Below are 16,965 nucleotides of genomic sequence, written 5' to 3' on the forward strand. Positions count from 1 at the left end.
GGAGGAGAGAGACCTAATATTTAATAATCCACATTTCACTGTTTTACTCTTTGGTTCAGATGTGGATACTGTATTGTTCTTTCTTTGTGATTTTTATGTTTAAGTTGTTTATTGCTGGGTTTTGGTTTGTTTTTGTCTGTTTGGGAGCTGACACAGTCTCAATGGAGATGGGTTTTTGGGGGTAGCAGGAGGAGAGAAGCTGCAGAGAGGCGTGTAAGACTGCAACTCTGCTTCCTGGTCCCAACTCTGGATAGTCATATTTTGGGGGTTTAATAAATTGGACCATATTTCTAGAAATGAGAGCTGCTCCATCCAAAGTGGGATGGATGCCGTCTCCTAACAAGACCAGGTTTCCTCCAGAAGGTTTGCCAATTATCTATGAAGCCCACATCGTTTCTGGGACACCACTCAGACAGCCAGCAATTTAAGGAGAACATGCGGCTAAACATGTCACTCCTGGTCTGATTGGGGAGGGACCAGAGAAAACTACAGAGTCCGACATTGTTTTGGCAAAGTTACACACCGATTCAATATTGATTTTAGTGACCTCCGATTGGCGTAACGGGTGTCATTACTGCCGGCGTGAATTATGATCTTACTGTATTTACGTTTACCCTTAGCCAGCAGTTTTAAATTTCCTTCAATGTCGCCTGCTCTGGCCCTGGAAGACAATTGACTATGGTTGCCGGTGTCTCTAGCTTCACATGTCTGAGAACAGAATCACCAATTACCAGAGTTTGACCCCCGGCGGGTGTGTCGCCGAGTGGGGAAAACAGTTAGACACATGAACAGGTTGGTGGTGTACCTGGGGCTTCAGTTTAGGACTATGCTTCCTCCTCACCGTCACCCAGCCGCCCTCTTTCCCCAGCTGCTTGGGGTCTGCCGGGGACAGCTAGCGGGCCTGCGCTATCTTCGGCTGCACCAGCTACAGGGGCCTGGCTAGCTACGGGTGAAGGGTGCGGCCGAGTCTCCAATTCAGTAATCCTGGCCTCCAGAGCTGCAAATATGCTACATTTGTTACAGGTATCATTACTGCTAAAGGAGGCCGAGGAGTAACTAAACATCTGACACAATGAGCAGGAAAGTGCAGGAGGGACAGGTGAAGTAGCCATGGTGCTAACGAGTCGGCTACGAGCTAAGCTAGCTAGCTAGCGAAACAGTAAAGAGACAGTGAGTGAATACTTTGGCTATGAATTAGGAAGTGAGCACACAGAAAGGGTGATTCAGATGAAGCACGTTAAGATTATACTATGAAAAAGGGATGTATCAAAAGATTTAAGTTAAATTGCTAAGCAGAAAAGCTACTCAGAGACACCACTGTGTTTGAGCAGGAACAGGAAGTGATACTCTACCACAAAGCGAGCGAACACCAAGTGACAGCGCCACCAAGAGTCAGGCTGCTTGGGACGAGATGTCCCCAGAGAGGTGGCGTCTGATACCCAACCTGACATATAGACACAGACAAACAGGCACACACAGATACAAACATCTATTCCCACCCTCATGCTCTCAACACTCACCCAACGTGGAGACAGACATAGAGAGACACTGTACACACAATCACACTCCCCAAGCGTACTCTAAGCCCGGGTCTAGGTACCCTTGCCCCTGGAGGGGAAACTGCGCCCAGACCCAGGTGGTGTTACCCTTTTCCCTGCGGTGGGAGAAGCAGACCGCCCGACTCTGCAGCAGCAGGAGGCCCCACATTCCAGACCCCAGTCGGACGGCCAACTCCTCCTCCTAGCTCCCCCCGCTCCAGCAGGTCAGAGAGAACGGGGTGTAGGAAGACTCAAACCTCCCTCCACCCGCTCATATGTAGTGTTGATGTATGTGTGTTCTAAGGTGCATTTAAAACCCAGGAGGGCATGGAGCTACCTGCCAGAGCAGCAGGTAAGCGTATAGCCCCTCCTGCTAGCCCTCAATGTCTACGTGTATTTAAAATTGAGAGGTGGGCAGCGACGCCAGGGGTGAGGTGTACACCCTGATGGTGATTGGAATCTGTGTAGCGTGCCCACCCCAAGATCCTATATGTATGTGTAATGAGAGTGTGAGTAATGTGAATGTCTAAGTTGTGGGATAAAATTGAGGCAGAGGCAGCCAGAAGGGGACAGAGGGGGGATGTCTCTTCTGCACCCTGGTGACACACCCCTACCCCAAGGCCCTGCATGTGTGGGTGATTGTGGTGGAGCGGGAAGAGGGAGGCAGCTGGAGATGGGGAGGGAAGGAAGGAGGGGCAGTGACCCCTCCTGGGGTCAGCTCCCCGCTGACCCCAGTAGGCACCCCCATACCCTGCAACCCGCCAGGGAAAGGGGGGCCCAGGCCCATCCAGACCGGGGCCCAGTGGAGCAGCGCCTCCCGGCCCCACAGAGCCCGGGACAGTCCACCTGACCCCACCACAGAGAAAACTGCACCCACCCCATCATCCACTCATCTTCCAGACTACACAAGACAATAGCCGCCCAGGCTGAGATCTTCCTCCACCTCTCCTGTATCTCCCCTCCTGCAGAGAGAGTTCCTGAAGAGAGGAAGGCTCCTGCAGGATGTGACAACCTCCCCCACCAGTTGAAGAGCCCCCCAGGTGGTTCGATGCACAGGCGGCACCCTGCGCCAGGACTGGGCCCCCATACACCCACCCGCCCACAACCCCGGCAACACACCAACCAGGACCCAAGCCCCTGAGGCTTGGCCAGGGCCCCAGCCCAGAGACGGAGTGCCCCAGAACCTCACGCCCATCCCGGACCCACCCAGGGGCAGCCAGGCTACCAGGTCAGTAACCCACGTCCGTCAGCACAGACCTCCCTAGCCCTGCTGCACGCAGCCACGAGGAAACCGTCACCTAAGAGCCAACAGAGCCCCTAATTGGCCATGACCGCTACCCGGGTTGAGCCCCCAAGGAAGATGCTCCCGGGGAACCCCCGATGCCCTAAGCCTGTCCCTACCCCACACCAATCACAACAGTGAAGGTGGGACCAAACTAAGACCCCCACCCCACTAGGTGATGGAGCTGATCAAAGGAGCCCAGAGCAATTGATCTGATGTGGCGGCAGAGGCTGTATCAAGACTAATGTGATCTAATAGATAATTTCTATATTGGTTAGAATTAAGATTATTTTTATTTTTCCAGTTCATGAGGACTGTTTTCTTGGCTATGCATAGGGCAGTGAAAACCATATGGGCTATATTCTTTTCCGGAGTGACATTATCTAAGCTGCCCAACAAACATACTAAAGGGAAGTTGGAATGTTACATTTCAGACACTTTGATAAGTCTTCACATATCTCGCGCCAAAACTTCTGAACTGGTGGACAGAACCAAAGTGCGTGGATATAATTGTCCGGTGAATTGGTTTGGCAGTGTGAGCAGTTGTTGGAAGATGTAAAGCCCATCTTGAACATCTGATGACCTGTATAGTGGACTCTATGTAGTATTTTGTATTGAATTAATTGAAGACTGGGATTTCTAATTAGATGAAAAGTTTTTAAGCAAATCTGAGACCAGAAGTTTTGGTCAAAGTTAACTGATAAATCCGCTTCCCATTTTGCAATAGGAAGTGATATTGATTCATCTGTTTTAGAAAGCATTCTGTATATTTTGGATAGTAATTTGGGGGTTTTAAGAGAAAGAAATTGAACCACACTTGGTGGTGTTTGTAGTTCAACTTGACCCGGTTTAAATCTCTTTTTTACTATGGATTTAATTTGTTGATATTCTAAAACTCTTTTCTTGTTGATCCCATATTGTGTAACTAGTCTGTCAAATGAAATATCAATCATCAATCATCAATCAATGCCATTTATGCTGTTGTGTTTGTGTGTGTTGGGCTGTGAGCTGAAAAGCTACAGCCGGCTGTATGCGTACAGCAAATGTGTGTGAAAAGTGGTCAATAAAGAGATGCTGAAAAGCATGTTCATGCAAACATCGTCGGGTCTGCTGTAGTATGTTTACAATGGGACTTCTGCTCCCAGGGGGTTAAACATAGTTTTTTAAATGTCTGTGAAGGTTCTCAGTCATCCAGGTCATCGTAGTCAAAGGAGTTTGCAAAGAAAAGCGTCTGGACTTCTTTGAGTTGCTTGAAGACGTTTCACCTCTCATCCGAGAAGCTTCTTCAGTTCTAAGGTCAAATGGCCGAGAGTCCCAGATTTAAACCCAGTGGGAGTATCCCCCCAAGGAGGGACAAAGGACCCCCTGGTGATCCTCTAATCACATGTGCCAAGGTGTGAAAGTGGGTGTGGGACCTAATCAGCCAGGGTTTCGGGTGAGCTCATTGTGAAACCTGGCCCCACCCTATCATGTGATTTCCTGAGGTCAGATGGCCCAGGATGTGAGTGGGCGTTAAGGCGTCTGGGAGGGAACTCAAAACTGGATTATAGATGGCAGACAGTTGGTGTCGTAAACCACCGCCTCTGTTCAAAGATGGTCGCTCACAGTGGACATAGATGGCCTCTTTCACTCCTCTTTCAAACCATCTGTCCTCTCTGTCCAATATGTGAACATTGGCATCCTTGAAAGAGTGACCTTTATCCTTAAGATGCAGGTGGACTGCTGAGTCTTGTCCTGTGGAGGTGGCTCTTCTATGTTGTGCCATGTGCTTGTGAAGTGGCTGTTTGGTCTCTCCAATGTAGAGGTCCGGGCATTCCTCGCTGCACTGTACAGCATACACCACGTTGTTCAGTCTGTGTTTTGGAGTTTTGTCTTTCGGGTGAACCAGTTTGTGTCTGAGTGTGTTGCTGGGTCTGAAGTACACTGGGATGTCGTGCTTGGAGAAAACTCTCCTGAGTTTCTCTGATACATCGCTACATAGGGGATGACAACGTTGTTGCGTCTGTCTTTCTTATCCTCCCTCGCTGGTGTCTGATCTTCTTTTCTCTGCCTTTTGCTGACTTTATGAACGCCCAGTTAGGATAACCACATGTTTTCAGTGCTTCCTTTACATGTGTGTGTTCCTTCTTTTTCCTTCAGGCTTAGAGGGAACAAGTTCTGCCCGGTGGTGTAGGGTCCTAATTACTCCAAGTTTGTGTTCCAGAGGGTGATGGGAGTCAAAGAGGAGGTACTGGTCCGTGTGTGTGGGCTTCCGGTAAACTTCAATGTTGAGGTTGCCATTCTCTTCAATGTGCACAGCGCAGTCCAGGAAAGGCAAACAGTTGTCCTTTGTGTCTTCCCTGGTGAACTTGATGTTTTTATCCACAGCGTTAATGTGCGCAGTGAAGGATTCCACTTCTTGTGTCTTGATTTTGACCCAGGTGTCGTCTACATATCTGTACCAGTGGCTGGGTACTCTCCCTTTAAAAGAGCCAAGAGCCTTTCTTTCCACTTCCTCCATGTAAAGGTTGGCTACAATAGGTGACACAGGGGAGCCCATGGCACAGCCATGTTTTTGTCTGTAGAAACCCTCGTTGTATTTGAAATATGTAGTGGTGAGGCAGAGGTCTAACAGTGTGCAGATCTGATCGGGTGTGAAGTTGGTCCTGTCTTCCAAGGAGCTGTCTTCTTGTAGTCGTTTTCTGACAGTCTCCACTGCTTCCGTGGTGGGTATGCAAGTGAAGAGAGAGACTACATCAAAGGACACCATGGTTTCATCTGGATCCAGGGTAAGTTTCTGGACCTTTTGTGTTTTGTGCCAATTTGTGTTTCTCTACAGAACCATTTCCATCCTGGGCCACAGCTCTGCTGGTTCTCCTGGTTCTCCTGGCTCTCCTGGTTATAGGAGAGCCAGGAGTCCCTCTTAAAGATAGGGGGCGCTGCTCTTGTGGCGACCTGCAGCAGGTGTTTATTGGTGTTTTCTTTCTCTTTTTCTTTTTGTTTTTAACTTTGTTTTAACTCTGTTCTTAACCGTGGTTTTAACTTTTTGCCGAGATGGAGATCTTCTACACCTTAGTTTTATTGTTGTTGGCGATATTCACCTGGAGTCATTCACTCTCGCTGACAATCACTTATACACGCGAGGAACTACTTGGAATACGGTGGTCCTGTATGTACGACTCTTCTAATGCTCGGACAGATGTGATTCTTGGTGAGGATTTATTTGCCCGGTCAAAGACTAATTTTGGGAAGCCCCGCCGCTTGAGAAAACGTGGAAAGAAAGGCGGCGTGCGTCAGCGTGTAAGAAAACTTAGGAGGAAGAATCGTGTTCCTCTGCCTTCTATGATTCTGGCCAATGTCCAATCTGTTAGGAACAAAATGGATGAATTACAAGGAAATGTGCTTCATCTACGGGAATACAGGGAGGCTTGTCTGATGGCGCTTACCGAGACATGGCTGACCGATATGGACAGTGACACTTCACTGCGAATCAGCGGCTTTGGGACCCCTGTCAGATTGGATCGGAACTGTGGAGTAACACGCAAATCTCACGGAGGAGGGGTATGCCTGTATATCAACCAGGGCTGGTGCAATAACTTTACTGTGCGGGAGCGGTTGTGTCTTCCTGACATCGAGCTCCTTTCAGTATCTGTCAGGCCTTTTTTACTTACCGAGGGAGTTCCCTCAAATTTTTGTCACTGTTGTTTACATTCATCCTAAAGCTGACGTTAAAGCTGCTGCTGACGCCATTTTTAAAGTGGTACACAATCTGCAGACTCTCTCACCGGATGCTCCTAATTTTATTCTTGGTGATTTTAACAATTGTAATCTTAAGAAATCACTGAACAATTTCTTTCAATATGTCACTTGTCCTACAAGGCATAACAAAACGCTGGATTTGTGTTATGGACCAATTAAGGGGGCATATAAGTCTGTGGCTGGACCTGCGCTAGGTTCTTCGGATCACAGTGTTATTCACCTCCTCCCTGCTTACAGATCTGTGATTAGGAGGGAGAAGGCCTGTGTGAAGCGGACTAATGTCTGGACAAAAGACAGTTGTGTTGCCCTTCAGGGGTGTTTTGATTGCACTGACTGGTCCTTGTTTCAAGAGAGCACTTCTGATTTGGATGAACTCACTGATGTAGCTACATCTCTTTTTGCAAAGACTCTGTGATTCCAGTCAGAGAATCTAAGACTTTCCCTAATAACAAACCGTGTCTCTCTTAAGATATTAAGGATCTGATTCTTAAAAGGAAAATTGCTTTTAAATTTAAATTGCTTTTAACGAGGGAGACGTTCCCACTGTGAGAATATCGAGGAAGGAGGTGAGGGCTGCAATAAAGCTTGCCAAGATGAGGTACAGAAATAAGACTGAGGCAGAACTCAGCAGTAACAACCTCAAAAGAGCTTGGCTTGGTATGAAAACAATGGCAGGGCTACAGACGAAAGGTAAAAGTAGTATTACCTTAGAGGGGTTTACCTCTGACAAACATCTGGCAGACAGTCTTAATAGTTTTTACCTTCGTTTTGAGAACTATGACTGTTCTAGGCAGACCAGCACACTGAGGGAAAAGACTATCACTCCCCCATCAATTTGTATTGATGAGAGGGGGGTAGCTGATCTTTTTAGACACACTAAAAGCAAGAGTCCTGGACCTGACAACAGGACAGGTACTGAGAACTTGTGCTGATCAGCTGAGTGGGATTTTTCACTATATCTTCTCACTTTCTTTAGAGCTACAGACAGTACCTAAGATTTGGAAACATGCTGTCATTGTTCCAGTTGCTAAGGGCAGTTCTCCTAAGGCACTGAATGATTTTAGGCCTGTGGCTCTGACTTCTTTAGTGATGAAGACATTTGAGAAGATAATTAAGAAGGAGATTTTAATGCAGGTTGAACACCATCTTGACCCCTTCCAGTTTGCCTATAGAGCAGGGAGAGGTGTGGAGGATGCTGTTGTCACACTCCTGCATCTCTTGTATAAGCATCTTGAGGCAACTCACACCCACGCAAGATTATTATTTGCTGACTTTTCATCTGCATTTAATACAATTCAACCCCTCTTACTTGCTGACAGGCTTTACAATCATTTTAAACTTGACACTAGTCTGGTCGGCTGGGTGACAGACTTTCTGACTAATAGGTCACAATGTGTGAGGGTGAATCATGTATTTTCTGATGTGCTCTCCTCCTCTACTGGATCACCCCAGGGTTGTTGCCTCTCTCCCCTTCTGTTCATTCTGTACACAAATGAGTGTCGTAGCAATTTCACGAACAGACACATCCTGAAGTTTGCTGACGACACAGTGATCGTCAGTCTTCTAGTGGGGGATGAGTCAGGCCACGGACAGGTTGTTGATGATTTTGTGAATTGGTGTGATGAGTCCTTCCTTTCACTTAATGTGTCTAAAACTAAAGACATGATTATTGATTTTAGGAAGTCCTCTTATAGCTCATCACCTACTATCATTAAAACTGCCGATATTGGTATAGTTGAGAGTTTTAAATATCTGGGTGTGGTACTTGATCATAAACTGTGTTTTGAATCTCATGCTGATGCCACTACTAAAAAAGTTCAACAAAGACTGTTCTTTTTAAGGAAAATGAGATCTTTTAATGTCTCATCTGAGATGTTGTCTTTGTTTTATAGAAGTTTTATCGAATCTGTGATGTCTTTTTGTATCGTTGCGTGGTTTGGTAACCTGACGGTGAAGAATAAGAATCGGTTGGGACTTCTGGTAAAAACTGCTAGCAAAATTTCAGGGCGCTGGCAAGATGGACTTTTGGCCATTTACAATAGAAATGTGCTTAGAAAGGCTCATTCTATTATTAATTGTGTGAACCATCCACTTCACAGTGAGTTTGAGTTGTTGCCTTCCGGCCGCCGTTTTAGAGTACCTCCGAGGAGGACTAAAAGACTCCAGGTCTCTTTTATCCCTACTGCGTCTTATTGAATTGAATTGAATTGAATTGGTTCTGCTGGTTCTTCTGGTTCTCCTGGTTCTGCTGGTTCTCCTGGGTCTCCTGGTTCTTGTTCTCGTCGTCTCTGGAGGTCTTTTATTTCATTTCCAGCACTATGTTAAGTCAGTTGAGTGTCTCCTACTACACTACCCATAATGCCGATGGTTAGCAGGTAGGGGTGGGTTTTGATTAGTGATTGAAATCGATTCTAGCTTGGATAACGTCATATTGATTCATTAAAATCCTGAATCGATTTTTAAATATAAATGTATTTTAGCTGAAGCGCCTGAATCTCAGGTTAAAGCTCCCACAGTTTCAACAACCATCAAACAGCTGAAACAGTAACAGAGAGCAGGAACACGGATTCTGCACAAAGACGCATCAGAATCAGTTTCATCTAAAAATCTCTGTTTTCTGCATTATTGGCTTGTTGTTACCCACCAGTCTACCGTTGTTGACAGCGCTGTCGGCCGCTGGGTTTTGTTACGGGTCCGAAATTGAGGACGAGAGTAAAACAATGATGGTCCAAAAGAGGTCGATCAAACAATTGATTTTTAATGAATACACGCAGCGTGGGGAGACGTACACTGGAAACCATCAGTTGTAAATCCCCACCCAAAAATACACTTCAGATTGCTTTTATAACATCAGGGTATTATGACGCCCCTTCTTGCGTTTACAAGCACATTATTTGCATCTTAAGAACATTCTTTGCCTCTTCTACAGATAATGATCTATTCTAAGAAATAAATGCAGACACAGAAGTTCCCCTTTCTGGCATCCTCTTTCAAATATGGTGATGATCTCAGGCCTTTGAGGTCCCCATGGACTTGTCCTCCTCTTTGCGTCACCTGTTGCTAGGCAAACTCAAATGCAACAAGAAGCTGAATACATTCAGGCCTTCACTCAGCCACTATTTTACTGTAGCAATATACTCAGCATATAAGCTTTTAAGATTATAGATTTAACTCAACGATTTAAAGTGGTTATAACTGCACCTGTAATAAACATGTTAATATGTGATTATGATAACCCCTGTAATACAAATTATAACATAATGCCAGCAACTTCAATAGATGCTTGGATGAAATGATAATTAATGCAATGATAAAGATGATGGTTATGTAAAATAATACCTGTAATTCCACAGTTTGTTGTTGTTTTTGACTTAGTCTCATTTCTGCTGTTCAAAACTGAACAAACTTTGTAAAATGATGCAAAATTGCAAAACTCTCAGCTGTGTCTGTAATCAAACCTCTGTAACTTTGCTTCACTTCATCAGCTCATGTTCACATGTGTTTTTGTTCTACTGCAGAATATTTTTAAGGTCATCTGCTATAAAAAGCCAGGCCAGGAAAATCTGCTTCATGTTCTTCTGTTTTATCCTCAGTGACTTTGACACAAAGGCCTCTGCTGTGATGCTCACACCTCTGATGAAGTCTCACAGTGTCAGCTTTCTTTTATAGATATAAAAATATGGAAATGAATGATAATATTTCTGACTGTCTGAGGCAAACTTCAGCGATTAAAAGTGAATGGATTGTAGAAATGAGTGAGGATACCCAGCCCTGTTAGCAGGTGTCCTCTGGTGGCTCCTTGACTGTCACACAATCATGTGCTGACTGTTAGGTGTAGGCTGTGTGCAGGCAGGAATGGTGGACCCATAGTGCAGACGCTCGAAGTCAAAAGGTGAACTCACAACAGCTTTAATGCTGAACTCAAAATAACAAACTTCCAGAGTGCAAAAAATAAACTCAGGCAAGCAGACAAAACACACAGCAAAATAAACGGTAGATCGCAACAATGACAAACTGAAACACAGGGCTTAAATACATAGAGGGAGCAATCAGGGAATGGGCAACAGGAGGGAAACACAGCTGGGGCAAATCAGGACTAACGAGACAAGGAAGCAAAACCAGATATATTAACATAAGACATGGACCTTCAAAATAAAACAGGAAACATAACACAGACACAGACTCACAGGCAGGCACTACAGCAGAGGGAACAGAGACATGGGACCAGGGCAGACACAGACACTGACTGGACACGGGGATATAGCAACTAAGGATACACAGAAACGCGAACTAGACAAGGGGATACAGCTGACAGGGGAGACAGAGCAACTAGAGAAGACAGAGACATAAACCATAAGACAGAACTCAAAGAAACCAAAGACTAGAAATTATAAATAATATAATAAACCCAAAAACCCTGGGTCAACGACCCAGGCATCCTAACACTGACAGGAAATGTTGCAGCAGCTTCAGTAAATGTTCCTCCCTGAGTTGTGCTCAGTCATGTGGTGGAGAGCTTCAGATGTTCAGAGCAGGAGAGCTCCAACAAGACCAGGACTGTGTATTTCCCACCATCTGCTGACATCACAATATAACTGCTTACTGTTAGTAGTGCAGTGTCAGTGGATGCATTTGACCCAAACCAGAGTGGAAACGCTCATAGATGTGATGTTTCTTCAAGCAGGCTGTGAGGTGGGCAGCAAGCGGCTTCTCAACAAGCTTTGACCTGAAAGAGAAACTGATCTATAATGTTGATGTAATGTTGGATCTAAGCTGGGTTTGCTGAGCTTTGCTTCCACAACGGCATGTTTGAAAAAGCTGGAACACTCCAGTCTGAAGAAAAGCGTTAAAAAGGTTTACAAGGCAAAAAGCTTTGTGGGGAGAATATCTGAGGGAGCTGAAGACGGCTGATTCTCATCAAATGTCACAGGTGTAAAAGTAGAGCAGCAGTGAGCTGCACAACAAGAACGCTCTGGGGGTTTGTCATCGATTTCTGTGATCTACAGAAAATCAGACTTTGTTGCTGTCTGCTTTAGAGCGCACATTTATAGGTGAGGCAGCTCGAGACGCAACAGCTGATTGTGTCAAACAAAACTTTGAATTTCTCCCATTTTCTGATCTGAGTTTTGTTTCTGAAGTTTCAAATAGACTCATTATCCAATGGCACGTCCTCAAGTGAAGGTCAACAAAGACGCAGCTGTGCTCACTCAAAGCTACATCCTCCATGAGACACGTTGCTGATGCTGAGGCCCAAAGAAAGGAAGCGTGTGAGACATGGCCGACTGTGGAGGCTCAGTCTGTCTGTTCTTCTTCATCCAACATGTCTGCAGCACTTTACAGGACGCTGCAGACTAGTTACCAAAGAACGAGTCAGGAACACATCAGGAACAAACTGAGACACACAAGTTTTACAGAGACCCAACGAAGATGAAGAGAAAGCTGCTGTAACCTGGAGACCTCAGTCTGACCCTGAAATACCCCACAGATGGAGACACAAACACCTCCACCTGCACCGTCTGCAGCAGGGAGGAAACATCCTGCTGAAGAAACAAGTGCTGCTCACTGTCAGGGCTCAGTGCTGTAGATGCAGGTCAGAGGTCAGAGGTCATGGTGGGACCAGTATCAGTTTACTCCATTGAATCCATTCAGCCTGTGGCTGATAATGTTTCTAATAATGACAAACTGGAAACACAACTTTACGATTGTTTCTTTAACATCATATTTCCTGAAGTATTCAGACACTTATTTGAAGCCCCTTCAGCAGGAATCACAGCAGCAGCTGTTTTTGATGCAACGAGCCTCGTCCACACCTGGAGTTTCTGTCCTTCTACTTTCTAAATACTCACAGGTTCAGGCAGTGGGCTCACAAAGAGGGGGCTCTGAGCCCTTTATCGTTTGCTGTCGTGTCTCCTCTGCAGGGACGCTTCAGGTCCAGGATCAAACATCAGGAACAGAAGCAGCTCCATTGATCCGACTCCTCTGATGGCTGATCAATCAGTTTGATCTGTTTGATTATTGATCAGTGATGTCAGCGTGGAGTCAGTGTGATGGTATGAAATATATCTTAAACTATCATAAACATGTTTTATCATATAACTCGTTTTTCTACATTTTCTTCTACAGATCAGTTTATGTCAGTATGTCCATGAAGGTTCTCCATCATCCAGGTCATCGTAGTCTAAGGAGCTTGGAAAGAAAAGCGTCTGGACTTCTTTAAGTTGCTTGAAGACGTTTCACCTTCATCTGAGAAGCTTCTTCAGTTCTAGGGCTTAAATCTGGGACTCTTCAAATGGTGAAGAGTCCCAGATTTAACCCTGTTGTCCCCCTAAGATCCCTTCCCAGACGCCTTAACGCCCACTCACATCCTGGGCCATCTGACCTCAGGAAATCACATGATAGGGTGAGAGACAAGCTTGTAGACAAACAGCTTTTTACACTATAATTACCTGTTTGGGTCCAGTGAGTGTTAATGACAGGAAATCCTCACCTGGTGGTGAGTGAGAGAAACCACAGCAGAGACCTCTGTGTTTAAGAAATGGATGGTTATGGTCGCTGATGCTCTCAGCTGGCTCAGTTTTCACACCAGCACACAGAGTGCACAAGCTCCCACTGTGGAGTAGACACTACAGGGACGACATCTGAACGCCTGTGGAGCTGTTCACACAGACTGTGTAGTTACAGGAAGCTGCCAGCAGGTGGCAGCACATCACCGCAGCGTCAGCCTGCAACTAAAACCTCTGCAGAGACTCTGACGGGTGTCAAACAGGCAGCAAGTTTACATAAAAGCTGCTTCAGGATCAAACTCATCAGGATAATAGGATTATTCCTTTGTGACATCATCATTAATCATTACTTAACACAAGAAATGCTTTATTTATCTCGCACGTTTGAAAATGAGGCTAAATAAGGTGAAAAACATGTCAGTGTAATATATAAATATGACAGGAAATGGCTTGGATAATTAACAGTTGGAAAATAATCCTAAAGTCCGTTGAAGCTGGAGATGTTGGAGGGCAGCAGGAGCAGTCAGGGAGATGGTGACCCTGGCTGACTGCAGTGATGACCCCTGTGAGGGACTAAAGAAAAAAACACCCCCTACTGTTCTGACTGTGCATCACATGGACGGGGGTTTGACTATATCATGTTTAAGATGATTGTACTTAGACACACTGATGCACATGTTGTTTCTACTTTGAACTTACATACAAGTGTTTCCGTCAATGCTTTATGTGACTGTGAACAGTGTGTCTGTGTGTGTCTCACACTGTGGACAGCAGAGATACTTCCATCCCTTGTGTCGGAGCTCCACCTTGTGGCAGGTTTAAGAACTGCTCTTCTTGTAAAGCTAAATTAGACTGATGCACCTCCGTAACAGACTGTAGAGGGTTTCTGGGGCAGTGACGTGAACACTTTGTCTTTATTTATACTCTCATATTTCCTGTTACATAAACCACAGCATGCTGAATATGAATAAACTGCATTTATGCAACTCAGTCTCTGCTTCTCACTGACATTTTAGATTTGCTTTAAAATTCTCACACTTAAGCTGTGTGAATGTTTTCAGTCGTTATTCAGCTCCTGCTCAAACTGTACGATTGAATCTCAGGGGTTAGAAGTTCATAGGTCACAATGCAGGTTTCAGGACGTTCCCTCACTGTAACAGGTGGAGGAGAGGAAGCACAGGTGGATCCTCTGAGGAAGAGGAGTGTTTCTAAAAACCACATGATAACATGACCAGAGGGGCGTGGCCTTCAGTGGTAGTAATAAAGGAACAGTCCACATGTGACACTTTGAAGGCTCCAACAAAGCAGACCTGTGATCACTTTTTTCAGTATGATGGATTGTTTGGATTTGTCTTTGTTTCTCTGGCTTTTCTTGTGTGTCTGTGTGTCTTTGTGTTGGATAGAGTCATGTGAGCTCAAATCTGGCAGGTTTCCATCTTCTGTTTTTATCCTGATGTCCATGAACATGAACTCTGTCCCTGTCAAATAAATCCAGATAAAAACAGCCGGTTACATTAAATCTGATCCAGTGTTGTTCTTCTTCTGTGGTGTTTGTGATGGAGCAGCTGCTCCTGATGTGTGTGAAGATGAAACCTGGGCTCCTGCAGCTTTCTTTGCTACAGAAAGTTACATTTAAGATGTTTAATGTCACATACAATGAAGTTTAGGACTCATTTAAAGCAGCATGAACTAACAGTTGTATCAGGAAAGGAAATAAATGAGATGTGAACACCAAGAAATAAGTGAAATGATGATGAAGAATGCAGAACTATAATTTAACCAAAACTAGATCCCCCAGAAACATCCTCAGAAATCCAAACCTTGTCTCTAAGACCCAGAAGTAACACAGTCTACACTAGACTGTGGATCCACCACAGCCCTGAAGGACTGTTTGGACAATATGGTCTGGAGTGTATTCACAGAAGGAACAGACTTGGAGGGCCACACATCTGCTGTACTCTCATACATCTGCACTGAGAGTGTAACAACAACAAAGACAAAGTGTTCCCAAAGCAGAAGCCATGGCTCAACAGTGAGGTGCAGCTCTACTGAGAGCAGCGCCTTCAGATCAGGAGACCAACAAACCTACAAAGAGGCGTCTGATCTAAAGGCATCAAAGAATCCAAACGCAGATTCAAACAGCGCATCGAGGAACACTTTAACACAAACCACTCCAGAAACATGTGGCAGGGATCAAGACACTCACTGGCTACAAGGACAATCGCACACAAACAAACACATCACCTCACCTGACACCATGAAGCAGTTCTTCGCCCGCTTTGACCAACAAAACAGTGACACCAACACCTATCCTGCGTTACAGAGAGGGACGACGCCCCCATCCAGCTGGAGCAGCATCAGGTCAGAGCCACACTGAGTCTATGTGAGGAAAGCAGCTGGTGCTGACGGTGCAGCCGGTGGAGTGCTTAAAGCATGTGCAGACCAACTAGCAGAGGTTTCACCACCATCTTCAACCTCTCACTGCTACAGTCTGTAGAAGTCAAACAGGTGGACAGAGGACGCCATCATTACAGCTCTTCACACAACCCTCACACATCTGGACAGTAGGAAACACGTACGTGAGGATGCTGTTTGTGGACTTTACCTTCAACACAGTTCAAGCCCACAAACTGGTTCATAAACTCAGCAACTTAGGACCCAGCAGCTCACTGTGCAGCTGGATACTGGACTTCCTGAGCAACACACCCCAGAACGTCAGGATGGGAGCCACACCTCCTCCACCCTCACTCTGAACGTGTGTCCTCAGTCCCCTCTTATACTCACTTTACACCCATGACTGTTCTCCAGTCCACACCAGTAACACCATTATAAATGTGCTGATGACACCACCATCATAGGACTGATGGACAACAACGATGATTCAGCTACAGAGAGGAGGTTCAGCATCTGAAGCAATGGTGTGACCACAACAACCTGCATCTGAACACAGCCAAGACCAAGGACATGATAATCGACTTCAGCAGAACAAAGCCATCTGAGCGCTCCACCCTCTACATTGATGGAGGAGGTAGAAAGGGTGGAGAGCTTCAAGTTCCTCGGAGTCCACATCTCGGCCGACCTTACCTGGTCCACAAACATCTCCCACCAGGTAGGGAAAGCACAACAAAGGCTGCACTTCCTCAGGAAGCAATGTCAAGCCCCAAAGCCTGCTAATTAATTTCTACTGCTCCACCATCGAGAGCCTTCTGACCTCCTGCTGCACCCTCTGCTTCAACTGCTGCACTGTGGAGGACAAGAGGAAACTGCAGCGTGGTGAGGGCAGCAGCAGCGCCAATCGGCACTTCACTAACCCCTCAGAACACATCTATACTGGCAGCCTTCAGCAGGAAGCATCATCATCAAGGACCCCTCCACCCTGATTGTATTCTAAACAGTTTCAGTCAGTTAAGCAGGATTAACTATCAGCACAATCACATATGAATTATGACTCTATTGTTAACTCTTAATATCCTGTCTTTTATCAGGATGGAGTTCTGGCACATTTCTTATCTTCCAACATTCCTGCAGCCACACACACTAATCTCTCAAAGCTGAGTCTACACACACAACATCTACACATTTAAATCATGTCAATCATTCAACATATTCATTAAACTTCTGATTCAGAATGAAGATGATTTACTAACAGCACTTCATATCATTGTAAACACAACAGCCTAAATGTTAAAACCTTTTTATTTCTCTCAGAGCCAATAAGAGGTGTGGGGGGACTTCTGTCTCTCTCTGTCCCACCTCTCTCAACAAGGGCTCATTAAATTCATCCCACTTTCATCATTCATTAAAAACATATTTATGCTGACTATGTGATGTGATGCAAGAACAGTAGAGGTGAATGGATGGATAATACAATAATAAAATGTCATATAATAACTGCAGCTGTCAG

This window comes from Oreochromis aureus, linkage group 3 (assembly GCF_013358895.1).
Source record: "Oreochromis aureus strain Israel breed Guangdong linkage group 3, ZZ_aureus, whole genome shotgun sequence".
Taxonomy (NCBI): Eukaryota; Metazoa; Chordata; class Actinopteri; order Cichliformes; family Cichlidae; genus Oreochromis; species Oreochromis aureus.